Source organism: Grammomys surdaster, unplaced genomic scaffold, assembly GCF_004785775.1.
Source record: "Grammomys surdaster isolate TR1022 unplaced genomic scaffold, NIH_TR_1.0 252, whole genome shotgun sequence".
NCBI classification, from domain to species: domain Eukaryota; kingdom Metazoa; phylum Chordata; class Mammalia; order Rodentia; family Muridae; genus Grammomys; species Grammomys surdaster.
This window is the reverse complement of record NW_021604693.1, coordinates 1,182,676-1,198,740: the sequence shown is the minus strand read 5'-3', so window position 1 is coordinate 1,198,740 and position 16,065 is coordinate 1,182,676. Positions and strand designations below refer to the sequence as shown.

Sequence of the window (16,065 nt, the reverse complement as noted above, 5' to 3'; positions counted from 1 at the left end):
TAAAAATCCCTTAAGAATTGCAAGAAAATACAACCAAACAGGTGAAGTGATTAAACAAAATCATTGAGGATCTAAAAATGGAAGTAGAAACAATACAGAAATCTCAAAGTGAGACTACCCTGGAGATAGAAAATCTAGGAAAGAGATCAGGAGTTATAGACGTAAGCATCACCAACAGAAAAGAGACAGAAGAGAGAATCTCATGTGCAGAAGATACCATGGAAAACATTGACACAACTGTCAAAAAAATGCAAAATGCAAAAAGCTCTTAACCAAAACCATCCAGGAAATCCAGAACACAATGAGAAGACCAAACCTAAACATAATAGGTATAGATGAGAGTGACGATTCCATACTTAAAGGACCAATAAATATCTTCAACAAAATCATAAATGGAAAATCCCTAACCTAAAGAAAGAGATGCCCATGAACATACAAGAAGCTTAGAGAACTCTAAATAGACTAGATCAGAAAACAAATTCCTCCTGTGACATAATAATCAAAACATCAAATGGTCAAAACAAAGAAAAAATATTAAAAGCAGTAAGGGAAAAAGGTCAAGTAATATATAAAGACAGATAAGAATTATGTGAGACTTTTCAACAGAGACTATAAAAGCCAGAAGATCCTGGACTGATATCATATAGACCCTAAGAGAACAAAATCACTAGCCCAGATGATTTTACCCAGCAAAACTCTCAATCACTATAGATGGAGAAACCAGATAATCCAAAACCAAATTCACACAATACCTTTCCACAAATCCATCCCTATGAAAGATAATAGTTGGAAAACTCCAACACAAAGTGGGAAACTACAACCTAGAAAAAGTAAGTAAGTTATCTTCAAACAAACCCAAAAGAAAATAGCTACAAAAACATAATTCCACCTCTAATAACAAAAATAACAGGAAGCCACAATAATTTTTTAAATATCTCTTAACATCAACGGACTCAATTCCCCAATAAAAAGATGCACACTAACAGACTGAATACATAAGTAGGACCCAGACTTCTGCTGCATACAAGAAACACACCTCAGTGACAAAGACAGACACTGCCTCAGAGTAAAAGGCTAGAAAATATTTTTCCAAGCAAATGGTCCCAAGAAACAAGCTGAAGTAGTCATTCTAATATCGAATAAAAACCGCTTTCAACCAAAAGTTATCACGAAAGATAAGGAAAAAGACTTCCTACTCTTCAAAGGAAAAAAAATCTATGAAGGTGAATTCTCAATTCTGAATATCTATGTTACAAATGCAAGGGCACCCACATTCATAAAAGAAGCCTTATTAAAGTTAAAAGCATACAGTGCACCTCATACAATAGTAGTGGGAGACTTCAACACACCACTCTCAGCAATAGACAGATCAAGGAAACAGAAACTAAACAGAGACACAGTGAAACTAACAGAAGTTATGAACCAAATGTATTTAAAAGGTATCTATAGATCATTTCATCCTAAAACAAAAAAAATATACCTTTTTCTCAGTACCTCATGGTACCTTCTCCAAAACAGACCACATAATTGGTCACAAAGCAGGCCTGAACAGATATAAAAACATTGAAATAATCCCTTGCATACTATCAGATCACTACAGACTAAGGCTGGTCTTCAATAATAACCAAAACAATGGAAATCCCACATACACTTGGAAACTGAACAACACTCTACTCAATGATAACTTGGTCAAAGAAGAAACAAACAAAGTAATTAAAGACATTTTAGAATTTAATGAAAATAAAGGCTCTTCATACCAAAACTTATTAGACACAATGAAAGCAGTGCTAAGAGGAATATTCATAGCTCTAAGTCCCTACAAAAAGAAACTGGAGAGAGCATACACTAGCAACTTGACAGCACACCTGAAAGCTCTAGAACAAAAAGAAGCAAATATACCCAAGAGGATTAGACATTCAAAATAATAAAACTCAGGGCTGAAGTCAACTACGTAGAATCAAAAATATCTATACAAAGTATTAACAAAACCAAGAGCTGGTTCTTTGAGAAAATCAACAAGATAGATGAACTCTTAGCAAGACTAACAAGAGGGCACAGAGTCAGTATCCAAATTAATAAAATCAGAACTGAAAAGGGAGACATAACAACAGAAACTGAGGAAATTTAAAAACTTGTCAGATCATAATACAAAAACCCACACTCAACAAAACTGGAAAATCTGGATGAAATGGACAATTTTCTAGACAGATACAGGGTACCAAAGTTAAATCAGGAGCAGATAAACCATCTAAACAGTCCCATAACCCCTAAAGAAATATCAGAAGTCATTAAAAGTCTCCCCACCAAAAAATGCCCAGGACCAGATGGTTTTAGTGTAGAATTCTATCAGACCTTTAAGGGAGACCTAATACCAATTCTCTTAAAACTATTCCACAAAATAGAAAACAGAAGGAATACTACACAATTCTTTCTATAAAGCCACAATTACACTCATACCTAAACCACACAAAGTCACAACAATGAGCTTCAGACCAATCTACCTTATGAATATTGATGCAGAAATACTCAATAAAATTCTAGCAAACTGAATCCAAGAGCATAACAAAACAATCATCCATCATGATCAAGTAGGCTTTATCCCAGGAATGCAGGAATTGTTCAATATTGTGGGTCCCTTTTCCCGAGGGTGTCCCTCAAAGATCTCTGGCCTGGCCAGGTGCAAGGGTCCAGGCCAAGGGGATAGAGTGTGAGCAGGGAGGGGGAATTGCCTCTGCTGTCTCTGCTCCTGCCTCGACCTGTGTCTCTGCTGTTGCTACCCAGTTACTCCCAGGTGCTTCACCTGTCTCTCTGTGCTGAGCAGGAGGGGAGGGTCCTGAAGGCACTTCCAGAGAGCAGATCTCTTCCCAAGTGTTACAGCTCTTGTGACAGGAACTCTCGAAAGAATCATCTCTGGGATGACTCTCACACACATCTACTTCTCCTGAATAGGATCCTTATATACAGTTTTGGGGTGGGTTAGGGTCTGGCAGCAGATAACCCCTATTGGCTTGGTCTGAGAAATGGAGATACTTCATTTGCATGTGGGAGAGCCTGAGGCACTATTCCTATGTGACTGATGGCCATAGACCTCTCTGTGGGATGGGTTGTGGGGGGTCTCAAGCTAAGTGAGAGTAACCAGGGCCCAGGGGCAGAGCCAAACACCTTCCATCCCATTAGGGTCCAGAGTTTTAGGCCTCTGCTCGGCCCAGCTGCCTCTCATATCCCACTGCGCCACACAATATATGGAAATCCATCAATGTAATCCACTATATAAACAAACTCAAAGAAAAAAAACACATGATCATCTTACTAGATGCTGAGAAAGCATTTGACAAAATTCTACATCCCTTTATGGTAAAAGTCCTGGAAGGATCAGGAATTCAAGGCCCATACCTAAACATATTAAAAGCAATATACGGCAAGCCTATAGTGAACATCAAGCTAAATGGAGAGAAACTTGAATCAATCCCACTAAAATCAGAGACTAGACAAGGTTACCGACTCTCTCCCTACCTATTCAATATAGTACTGGAAGTTCTAGCCAGAGCAATTAGACAACAAAAGGAAGTCAAAGAAAAACAAATAGAAAAGGAAGAAGTCAAAATATCACTATTTGCAGATGATATGATAGTATACTTGGCCATCTTGCCAAAAGCAATCTATAGATTCAATGAAATCCCCATGACTCTTTTACCTCCCATGGCTCTGGTACTATATTGAGGGTCCTCCCACCTCCCCACACCAGAGGTTGTATAATTACATTAATTATGCTTGCCATCAGGGCTTCTCTCCTGTCTCTGTGCCCCCATACTTGATCATGTTCTTCTTCCCTTTATCCCCTCTTCCACCCTGGTACCTTTCTCCTTCTGCCTTCCATGATGGTTTTCTTCTCCCTTCCAAGTGGGATTGAAGCATCATCACCTGGGCCCTTCGGGTTGTTAATCTTGAGTTCTGTGGATTGTATCCTAGGTATTCTGTATTTTTTCTCTAATATCCACTTATCACTGAGTACATACCATTCATGTCCTTTTGCATCTGATTACCTCATTCAGGATGATATTTTTTAGTTCCATCCATTTTCCTAAAAAATTTATGATGTCCTTGTTGGTAATAGCATAATAGTATTCCATTGTGTACATGATCCACTTTTTTTTTATGTATCCATTCTTCAATTGTGGGACATCTTGGTTGTTTTCAGCTTCTGACTCTTCCAGATAAGGCCGTTATCTGGAAGATACTGGCCGCTAGTGGAGTACTTTCCCCTGTAGTATTGTGAGACATCTTTTGGTTATATGCCTGAGAGTTGGATACTTCGTTTTTCAGGTAGATATCCAATTTTCTGAGGAACCTCCAGGTTGATTTCCATGGTGGTTTTACCAGTTTGTAATCCCACTAGCAATGAAGGGTTGTTCTTATTTTTACACATAAGTATGCTAAACATTGTTCTCTTCCTGGCTATTTGAGATTCTTCTGTTGAGAATTCTCTGGGTTATTTGTTTTTTGGAATCTAATTTCTTGAGTTTTTCATATTTTTCTTTATTTTTTTTGGATATTAGCCCTCTATCAGACGTAGGGTTAGTGAAGATCATTCCCCAATCTGTAGGTTGCTGTTTTTTCCTATTAACAGTGCCATTTGCCTTACAGAAACTTTTTAGTTTAAAGAGGTTCCATTAGTCAATTGTTGATCTTAGAGTCTGAGACTTTGGTGTTTTCTTCAGGAAATTTTCTCCTTTGGCAATGGGTTTGAGGCTATTTTCCACCTTCTTTTCTACTAGAGTCTGGTTTTCTGTTGAAGTCCTTAATCTACTTAGGCTTGATTTTTTGTACAAGTTGTTCAAAATGAATCAATTTGCATTCTTCTACATGCAGACAGCCAGTTAGTCCAGCACCATTTGTTGAAGATGATTTCTTTTTGACTGCATGGTTTTGGCTTTTTTATTTTTTTGATCAAAGAGTTAGTTTCTGTAGGTGTATGATTTTTTTTTCTGGGTCTTTGAGTCTATTTCATTGATCAACCTATCTGTCTCTGTACCAATTCTATGCAATATTTTAATATGATTGCTCTATAATACATCTCAAGTTCAAGGATGGTGATTCCTCCAGATGTTCATTTATTGTGTATAATTGTTTTGCCTATCCTTGTTTTTTTTTGTTTTTCCATATGGGAATTGAATAACTCTCTACAAAATGATCACAGAGAAAATAATGAAAGAAATTAAATTCTGTCTAGAATTCATTGAAAATATAGGCAACACATATCCAAATTTATGTGATACAATGAAAGCAGTGCTAAGAGGAAAGTTCATAGCATAAGTGCCTCAATAAAAGCAATTAGAACGTTCTCATATCACCAATTTCAAAGTATGTTGAAACTCAGGAAAAAAAGAAGCAAGGACAGCAAAGAGTATTAGAAGGAAAGAAACATTCATAACCAGAGCTGAAATTATCAGTTAGAAACAAAGAAACCAATTCAAAGAATTATTAAAACAAAGAGGTGGTTCTTAATAAAATAAACAAGATAAACAAACCATTAGCCAAACTAATCAAAAGACACAGAGAGGATTCAAATAAACAAAATCAGAAGTGAAAAGGGAGACATAACAATAGATACTGAGAAAATAAAAAGAATCCTTAGGTCTTACTGTTGCCCGTGCTCTGAACTACTCACTGACAACCCTACGTTCCCTTGAGACTTGGAAGTGAAGTAGCACAGAGTGAATGACATAGACTTTAGGAGCAGGTGAGAAACACCAAAGCAATCTCATCTGAACACTAATATAAGCTCTTTTAATACCATCCACCTGTGCCCCATTTGCCCCAAGAAAGCATCTTTTCTAGACAGTAGTTCCTGATTGGCTGGCATTGTCTGCACCAGCAATCCTTGGTCTCTCAGGAAGTTCTCAATTAGATCGTCCTATATGAGATGCTTTTTGACATTTACATAGAGATGGGGCTCCTCCATTCCTGATACATCTTACTTCACAAACATGGAAAATCCCAACAAAATGGATGGATTTCTAGACAGATACTGCTTACCAAAGTTAAATTAAGGTGAGGAAAACTATTTAAACAGCCTATAACCCCTACAGAAATAGAAGCACCATTAAACATCTACCAACCAAGCCAAACCAAGCCAAACCAAACAAACCAATCCAAAACCCAGAGACAGAATTTATTAAAAATAATTTATTTATTTTTTCTCAAATTGTAATTCATTCACACAGGGGTTATAAACACAGAAAGGTGGGATGTGGGGAAGGGGATGACACTGGAGTGTGGGTGTTCAGGGGAAATACAGATATCTTTCAGAACCAGGTATCTTCTGGGTGAAGGTTCAGGGGACAGGTCACTATGACTCTGCCTGTGACTCACTTGTCCTTATCTAAGTTGGTATTATCTGCCAAGGCTACCTATTTACAAGGTCTATGACTACTCAGGCTGGTAAATTTCCACAAAAGCTGCCTGTTTACAATAGCTTATAGCCATCTGTTTCAATGTTTTTCCACTGAGACCCAAGACTGGGTGTTAGTATACATGTATGACAGGCCTATTGCTGATTGTAGGCCTATGTCTGATTTTAGGCCTTCAGTGTGTAAGCAGGGCTGCCCTTGACATCTCCTCCCTTCACTAAGTATAGAAGGGCTGTGGCAATTCTAATCTTGCAAAGGCAGGGATAGAGGCCTGACCTCCAGTACTTGAAGGGGACCTTGTAATGACTCCAGTCCCCCATCATTGTCCAGTGAGACATGAGGGCCATACCCATCCCGATGAGACAGATGTTTTTAGTGCAGAATTCTACCAGACTTTCAAGGATGAGCTAATACCATTACTCCTCAAACTATTCCACAAAATAGAAACAGAAAGAACCCTGCCAAATTCATTCTATGAAGTCACAGTCACCTTGAGGCCCAAACTACATAAACCCTCAGCAAAAGAAGAAAACTTCAGAGTGAATTCTCTTATGAACACTGATGTAATAATAGTAAATAAAATAATTTGAAACCAAATCCAGGGACACATCAAATCATTTATCATGAAAGTTTATTTTATTGGATATTAGAATGGCTACTCCTGCTTGTTTCTTAGGATCTTTTGCTTGGAAAACTTTTCTCCAACTTTTTTCTCTTAGTTTGTAATCATCTTTGTTACTGAGGTTTGTTTCTTGTAATCAGCACAATGACTAATCCCTTTTACATATCTAGTATTTCAGCTTGTGTCTTTTTATTAGGGGAATTGAATCTATTGATGTTGAGGGATATTAATGACCAGTGATTGATGCTATTTTTGTTGTTGGAGGTGGTATTAAGTGACTGTGATTCTCTTTTTCGGGTTTGTTGTGAGCTGATTAATTTCTTGTGTTTTCTTGGATGTAGTTTCCCTCCTTGTGTTGGAGGTTTCCTTCTATTAATCTCTGTAGGGCTGGATTAGTAGAAAATATTGTTTAAATTTAGTTTTGTCATGAAATATCTTGGTTTCTCGATCAATGGTGATTGAGGGTCTTGCTGGCATTTGTGTTCTCACAGTGTCTGGATGACATCTGTCCAGGATCTGGCTTTTAGAATCTCTGTTGAAAATTCTGGCATAATTCTGATAGGTTTGCCTTTGAATGCTACTTGGCATTTTCTCCTTACAGCTTTTAATATTCGTTCTGTTTTCTGTGCATTTAGTGTTATTATGTGAGGGGATGTTTTCTTTCTGGTCCAATCTGTTTATTGTACTGTAGGCTTCTTGTACATTTATGGGCATCTCTTTCTTTAGGTTAGTGAAGTTTTCTTCTATGATTTTGTTGAAGATGTTTTCTGGCCCTTTGAACTGGGAAACTTCACCCTCTTCTACACATATTTTCTTAGGTTTGGTTTTTTTCATTGTGCCTCAAATTTCCTGGATGTTTTGGGTTTGAAACTTTTTTACATTTGACATTTTCTTTGACTGAAGTATCAGTATCTATGGTATCTTCTACTCTTGAGATTCTTACTTCCATCTCTTATATTTTGTTGCCAAGTTTTGCATCTGTAGTTCCTGCCCTTTTTCATAGGTTTTCCATTTCCAAGGTTGCTTCCATTTGTCATTTCTTTATTGCTTTTATTTCTATTTTTAATTCTTGGACTGTTTTGGTTAATTCCTCCATGTGTTTGATTGTATTTTCCTGTATTTATTTAAGGGATTTATTTGTTTTCTCTTTAAGGTTTTCTACCTGTTTGCCTGCCTTTCCCTGTATTTCTTTAAGGGAGTTATTTGTATCCTCCTTAAAGTCCTCAATCATCTTCATGAGATGCAATTTAAGGTCAGAATTTTGCTCTTCATGTGTGTTAGGATATCCAGGGTTTGCTGTGGTAGGAAAGCTAGGTTCTGTCTGATGTTGCCAAATTTGCACTGGCTTTTGTTCATTATTATCTTGAGCTTGCCTTTTGCCATCTTGTTGACTCTAGTGAAAACTAGACGTTTGACATTTGGGTGTCTCAGATTGGAGCAGATCTCCTCAGAGAAATGGGGAGCTGTGTGTTCAAGGTTACAGCAGGCCTTCTGGGAGGCATACAGTGCTATTTCTAGTTAGAGCAGGCCTCCTGTATCTGGGCTTATACCAGGTCCTCTGGGAGAGAGGCAGGGCTAAAATGTGGGAGAATGGGCACACTGATCTGGCAAGGGTGCCTTTAGAGGGGCAGATTCAAAGGTCTCCAGCAGGGCAGAATAACTTCCACGTCTACTGAGCACTGTGAAGGTCCAAAATGACATGTGTATTTGGTCATGGATGTCACCTGTGTCCCTGGTTAGGGTAGATCTCCTTGGGAGACCGATAGAACTGTTGGGTCAGGTAGCAGGCACTAGGATCTGCCTGGGTGCTGTTATTATTTTTTAAAGAAATGTAACAAGACTATGGACATGTTTCTGTGGTTAAGAGCATGTAATGCTCTTGCTGAGGAGTGGAGTTTAGTTCTTAGTTCCCCCAGATTACAGCTCATAAACACATATTCTCCAGTTCCTATGTCTTGTGTACACGTAACGTACACTCACACAGATATACATACACACATACACATAAATAAAACAAAATAAACCATTAAGAAAATAAAATGAATATAGTGCTATAGAAGGCAGTAGCTGAGGCAAGAGGACAGTATGTTTGAGGCCAGCTCTGTTTTTATTAGAAGTTTACACCACCATACCAAGGTTTCAGTTGTGGTTATTTGTTTGTTTATATTTTAGCTGTTTTGATTTCTTATTAGATGTGGGAAGGACATCAAGGACTTAGGTAGATGTGAGAGAACATTTCTTGGAGTCCCTTTTCCCCTTCTACTGCTTCTGCTGTTGAATTTAGGATATTAGTCTCAGTCTCAAGTGCCTTTACTGCTGAGCCATCCCTTTTTTCCCCACTTCTATCATTTTATTTTTTATCGGATATTTTATTCATTTATATTTCAGATGTCATCCCCTTTCTCCATTTCCCCTCCTTAGAACCCCCTATTCCATCCCCCTCCTTCTTTCTTCCTTTACATCATTTTAATTACACGCATGTATTAAGGATAGCTCTAGATTGAGGGTCTAGCAATACGATAGATGCAAATAGTCAAGGAACAAGCAAGACAATAAACACAAATAGTCAAAGAACAAGCAAGGCAATACAATTCTGTGAACACTCCTGTGATCACTGCATCTAAGGGCTTATCAGGATGACCAAAATGTCTGAGCCAACTTCCCTGTCTTAGCCCAAAGTCATTTCCATGTCTGAAGCCTGCTTTTTTTGTTCTAGCCTAAAATTTAGATTTCCATCTGAAATTACTTCTTTGTTCTAGGCTAATATTTAGATTCCTGCCTGGAATTACTTCTTTGTTCTAGCCTAATGTCAGGTCCTGCCTGAAGCCTACTTCTTTGTCCTTGGCCAAAGTCATATTCCTGCCAAGCAGCCCATTTCCTTGTCCTTGGTCAAGGTCAGATTCTTGCCAAGCAGCCTTAAAGGCTCTCCAACTCTCACCTTTTTTTCATTTTATTAACAAGACTGAGCCTGTCTTAGGTTGTTCTGACAAGAATGTCTTCCTTACCCCTAGTGGAATATGCATTATCCAAAGCAATACACTTCTGTCTTAGGTTGGTAAAACTCTGTGCAGAATTTTATCCACTCTTGGCTTGCCAGCCTGTTAATTTAATAACTCTGCATCAATGTTCAGCAGAGCAGCATTCTTGAAATTTATAAGCTCACTATAGCTCACCTCTCTCACATCCAGAGAGGTATTATAATTATGCCAAATATACTGCAAGTGTCTTTAAACTTTTTCCTAATTATAATGACTACTACTGTAAATTTTAGAACTAACATGAATCCAATGATATTTGGCATGACACTCGAGATGGCTCCTTACTCTGAACCTCATTCCAATAATTTGAATAGGATAAAGAGCATCAATTCATTCTTCTGAATGCCTATCTAAATCCTCTTGTATATTCAACACACTAGTAACATTTTATTTTTGCTAAATGATTAACAAAAGTAGCTGTCTTAACTTCTTGTGTCAAAGCAATTGCAGAAGAAGTGGTGCTAGCAATTAATGTAAGTAAAGCTGTTATACCAGCAATAATCAAGTCCACTACCCTCTTGCTTCTGCTTAAAGCCTGAATCATTTCTCCAAGCACTTGCAAGCTATTTTTAGAATACCAAGGTTCTGTGATACTCAGGGCACTAAAACAAAAGCTATTTGAAAGACCTCCATAACTGACATGCCAGATATCAAAATAGAAACACAATTAGAAGGTGTACAATAAATGCAACTTACATTAAATACTGTAGAAGAAACAAAAGTAATTTTAAGTTGACAATTAAAAGAGCCTTGACACATGTGCTAACACCTGTTTGAAATCTAGATCCTGCTCCACTGCTCAGCCATCCTATTGTCCCTATTTTATTTATGTATTTTGAGACAAGATTTCTGTATATATCCCTGGATGTATTGGCGCTGACTATGTAGACCATCTGGTCTTGAACTCACAGAGATTTGCTCAAATCTGCCTGTCTCTACATTCTCAGAGCTCAGATTGAAGGCATACATGAGCAGCCCTGGCTTTTTTTTTACTTATTTTTATAGTGTTTAGTGTGTTCTAACCTCTTACTTCTAGGCGATGTAGCTGAAGATTGCCTTGATTTCTTGACCCTCCTTTCCACTCCTTCAATGTGCAAGAATTTCAGGTGCATATCTCCACTCTGTCCTTTAGTAGCTAATGTTGTCTGAAACATGTCTCACTCTGTAGCCCAGGCTATCATGAAATTCACTAGATATCCCACTATGGCCACAAAACAAAAGCAATTCTGCCTAGCCTCCCATGGGTTAGAATTATGAGGCTGTGTAACTGTGCCTATAAATTTTGTGATTATTTTTTAATTTGGTTAGAAACATCATTAAAGTTATCTCTCAATGTAAAAACTTCCCTTCTCTTTTATTTCTCATTTTACTTGATTATTGAGAAATCTCTGGCTTTATTTCCAAACTGTGATGTTACTTAAAGTGCAGTCAGGTTTGCAAAAATTCCTAGAGTCCCTTGGAGGTCTCTGCTAGACATTCTGGTAGGAAGATGATTGTAGCTGCTTCTCATTGGGAACAGCCTCTGGACAAACATCTGCTAGAGCAGCATATACACTTGGCTCCTCTGGGACTTCCTCTGCCTGGGAGAGAGGAGTTGCAGCTCTCCCTTGTCTGAGTGTCCTTCTGCACAGCTGGGCATAGGTCACATCTTGGAGTTCTTTGGATTCAGCAGCCTGGAGTTGGAGAGAGTGAGAGGAAGGTACATACTTGGATTGGGAAAACCTGCAGGTCTGTGGAGGATAGGACCCACCTGACTGTCCACCTCTTGACCCTCTTCTCCTGGTTTATATTGTGTGTTCAGCTATTCCCTTGACATAACAGAAGTTGAAACAGGTCTTGCCTTCCTGAGCATGGAGGGTTTCACCTGGGCATACGTCTCTCCCTGGGGATCTTCCTCAGATGGTCTCTGTAGCATAGAAGTGGTAGAGTACAGATAGCATTTCTGTGTTCCCCTGGGAATCTCCTTTGGTTGGTTTTCATAGCATGACTGGAATGACCTATTTCCGTCTCTCTACTGGGATTGTCCTGGGCTTCCTTCTTATACTTCTGGTTTAACCTAACATTGTAAGCCTAGCTGTGTTGTCTTCAGCCACACAGTTCATCTTCCTGAAAATGTTTTCCAAGAGTTGGAGAGATGGTTCCATGATTAAGATCACTGACTCAGGTTGGGCTTCCTGAACCCACATGACAGCCTACAATTATTGATAACCCTACTTTTAGGATACCTCACATGCTCTTTTGGCCTCTAGGAACATCAATATGCGTGTAATGCAAAGACATACATGTAGGCAAAACACCAATACACAAACTAAAAAAACAAAATCTCATATAGCTGCCCTAGTTACTTTTGTTCTGTTGTATTCCCTGATGGCATTTGCTGGTCCCTTACATGTCACTATGGGTTTCTCCACCCAAGGTTCCCCCTCAGAAGAGAACAAGACAGATGCTAAGACACCAGGAAGCAGTGTGTCCATAGAACACAGGTGACAGTTGCTGGCAGAATAGACAGAGTGGTCAGCTGTGGATATTGCGAAGAGGTGAGGGAGACAGAAGAAATAAGGCCCCTAGACTAAACTGAGCCCTAAGTGTTAGTATGGCAGATGGGAACAGGGACCTTACCCAACTGTTCAGCTGCAAACCATTCTCAGTTTGCATGTACTCCACTGAAGCATCTGTCACAGCAGAACAAACAGAATGTCTATTGACCAGAGTCTAGGGATGTCTCAGACTCCTAGTTTCTTGCCTTGCTCCAGGTTGGGACAGAGAATCAGAGAAAGTGGTGATATCCCAAAGTCCATCATGTGAAGTTTAAACCCACACAGTGGTACCCTCAGGATGTCTCCAGCACCCCTGTAATTCTGAAACCTCAGACATCTCCCTTCCCAGGATCCTCTTTTATTCACAAAGGCTTTCTTCCTGGGTGGCAGCAGTTGTGATGGACTTGGAGGGATAAGGAGATGTCAGTTCTCAGTGAGGATCGAGGTGTGTCAGGGAGGTGGGTGTCTAGGTGCCTGTCATTTACCTCTTCTGGTGGCCACTGTCCCTGGTTATGGGATCTTCAACTCCTGGAGGAGATTGCAACTCTTTCTCTTTCCTGGCTGCAAGGAAGAGGAGTCTCAGCTAGGAAGATGGGAAGCCCCTCCCCAGGCATGTGCAGGGAAGGAAGAAAGGGAACTTTACAACAAAAGAGTGAGTGAAAAAATATCCCAGAATATGGTAATGTTCATAGAATGCCTAACATTTCACAGTTTCTGACAAAATTGCCCTCTAATTTGAGATCTGAATGTGTTATATGCTACCCTCCCTTGGTTTAAGGGTTCCCTATGGCTGGTGTACTGAGCCCTTGTTTGGAAGTTCACAGTGGAAACTACCAACTCCTGAGACCCATTTGAGACCCTTCTCACCATCCTTCCTGAGTTTTACCTGATTTCTTTGTTGGAGAAGTATGAAGATGAGGATGAACAAGACCAAGAGGAAGACCACAGACACTCCAATCAGAGCCTTCAGGTACCGTTTCAGACCTGAGACAGAAGTGACATGATGAGTGGAGATCATTGTTGCTTACCTGAGCACCTACTGTGTGATAAGCAGATGCTGGGTCATCATCACTCACCCTCACAATCATGCACCATGGAATTGTCTCCTTTTGTATTCAGCCAGTTCACCTACCTCAGGTCACCTGAATAGAAGTGTCAGAACTGGGAGTTGAACCCTGGGACATTGACTTCCAGCTCTGCTCCCTGCACCAGAGCTGAGTCCCATGTGTTAGAGGGAAGGAGCCTGAATGTCCTGCCATGGCCCCATGGCCCACCTTTGCATATGTGGCCATATTGTGTGTCTGTCCCAGTGCAGAATCAGGTTCTGGGGGCCTTCTCTATCAGGAGAGTTAAAAACTAAGGCCAGTACTGAGACAAAAAAAAAAGAAATAAATCATCACATACCCACAAATATAAAAAATAAAAAATAAAAAAACTTAATACACATGGACCAGGTTTCTCCCATATATACTCAGGAAGAGTAGCCTAGAAAGAGAAGAACATGACCAAGTCAAGATCTCTAGAAGTAGGTGTATCAAACCTATAACTAGCTAATGCTCATCTCCTCCAATGTTTTAACAGAGTGTTTATTATCCTTCTGAGGTCTGACTCAGTGTATGTGATAGGTTTATTTTCAAAGACTTAGGGACAGAATGGGGAGTTGAGTATCTGTGTTCCCTGCTTTCACAATCCCACACCTGGTCCATCCCCAGTGCTGAGCCTAAATATTTCTCTCTGAATGCCTCCTTCTGTAGCCCAACATCTATACCCCAGTTTCTGCGGCCTCTGTTGGATCTTTGTTTGCATCCTACATTCACAAATTGAAGTGAGAGATAAATGAAAACTTTGGTGGGCCATGTGTTGCCAGGCAGACTGAAATTGGAGCCTACCCCCTGCATAGAGGTACCTGATACTCACTATCTGTTGGCATGGACTTTATGGGTGGCAGGTTGCAGGTTCTGATTGTTCCTAGGAAACAGAAGAAAAAGGATGAGGATTAGATGCAAAACCATGATCCTCACTCTGTCTACTGCCCTCAATCTGCCCTGTACCTTCTACAAGATCCTGATACACACCACTCCAAATAGATGGCCATAGAAGATGGAATAGACTTTACTCAGGATACTCTTCCTGGCATCCACTCCTCTGCCACGGAAAGTGTCTTGTGACAAAGCCTCCATTTTGTCTCATATATCATGCCCAAGTCAAGAGCTCTGCTACAGTGTGGATTGTGATTCATGCTGAGTCTACCTGCAACACCACAGAGGGGCAGGCTATGGCAAAGGTCATAGGTTCTCAGAATGATTTGAGAAAGATGGTGCTGATTCATCTGATATGTATATTTCCAGGGGCTTACTGGGTACAGGCTACAGCTGTGGGGTATGCTCAAGTAACCATAACACCTGAAAATCCCTGTGTGGTTTGGTGTCATGGATCCCGTAACAAACAAGGCTTGGTACTGTCCACTAGAATGTATATATTGTGTGTTCTGTGTGCTGGTGAACTTCTGATCTTCCTTGGTGAGAATGAATTTATCATAGTGACATTATGAGGCATGGTGGAGTGTCTTGTTCACTCCTACTGTCACCACAGGGCTGGGAAGTACTGATAGCCTGGATTCATAGTAGTCATAAATTCCTGAGAGACAAGAAGGCAGTCTGTTACATGTTCTCACACTGTCACAATGTTCTGTTGGACCACTCTGTTGGGGGGGGGTGCTCCTGAGAGCAGAGCCTGGGATTGAAAATCTGACTGTCTCTTCACCTGTCACCACCAGCTTCAAGGTGCCACTGGGCTCTGACCAACCAGCTGAGCTGTAATAATAACAGTGATATTGCCCTTCATGATCTCCTATCACAGAAGGGATGAAGAACTTGGCTTTGTTACCAGGCTATTGTAGAGTCTGTGTGCTCCAGGTTGTTTGGCTTCTCTCATTATGCAGAAAATATATTTCTGTGTGCAAGTTCCCTTGACGCCAGATGGTCATGGATCTATTGGAGGAGATCATGTTGCCCAGTTTAGCCTTGATGATTAGTTTGGGTAAGTTCCCTGCAAAGTAGTAGGAGAGATGCAATTGGGTATGTTTGAAAGTGTACCCATAAAGTCACACTTGGAGGTGTATGGCATTTAAGGTGATCCATATTAGGACAAAGACCCGTGAAGACTCATCTCAGTACTGGACATCCTGGGTTTGTACTAGTTTCTGCACTGAAATCTGTATCTGTGGTCGCACTGTCTCCTGTGCTCTCTCTGTCAATGGGCTAAAGAGCCCTGGCTCCGCACATACAGCACACATCAAGTGTTAGCATTCTTTCTAGGCTCTGCCCAACCCAACATCTACATGGCAACAGGAGGTTGGCCTGGCTTCCTTTAAATGGGTATTTGGTCCTTTCTCACTCTTATTCTCTCTCTCTCTCTCTCTCTCTCTCTCTCTCTCTCTCTCTCTCTCTCTCTCTCTC

General features: G+C 40.0%; 1 pseudogene; it reads right to left on the bottom strand.

The window, feature by feature from the left end:
* Positions 1-11,539: 11,539 nt before the first annotated feature.
* Positions 11,540-16,065, bottom strand: part of LOC114627360 — a 6,002-nt pseudogene continuing 1,476 nt past the window's right edge.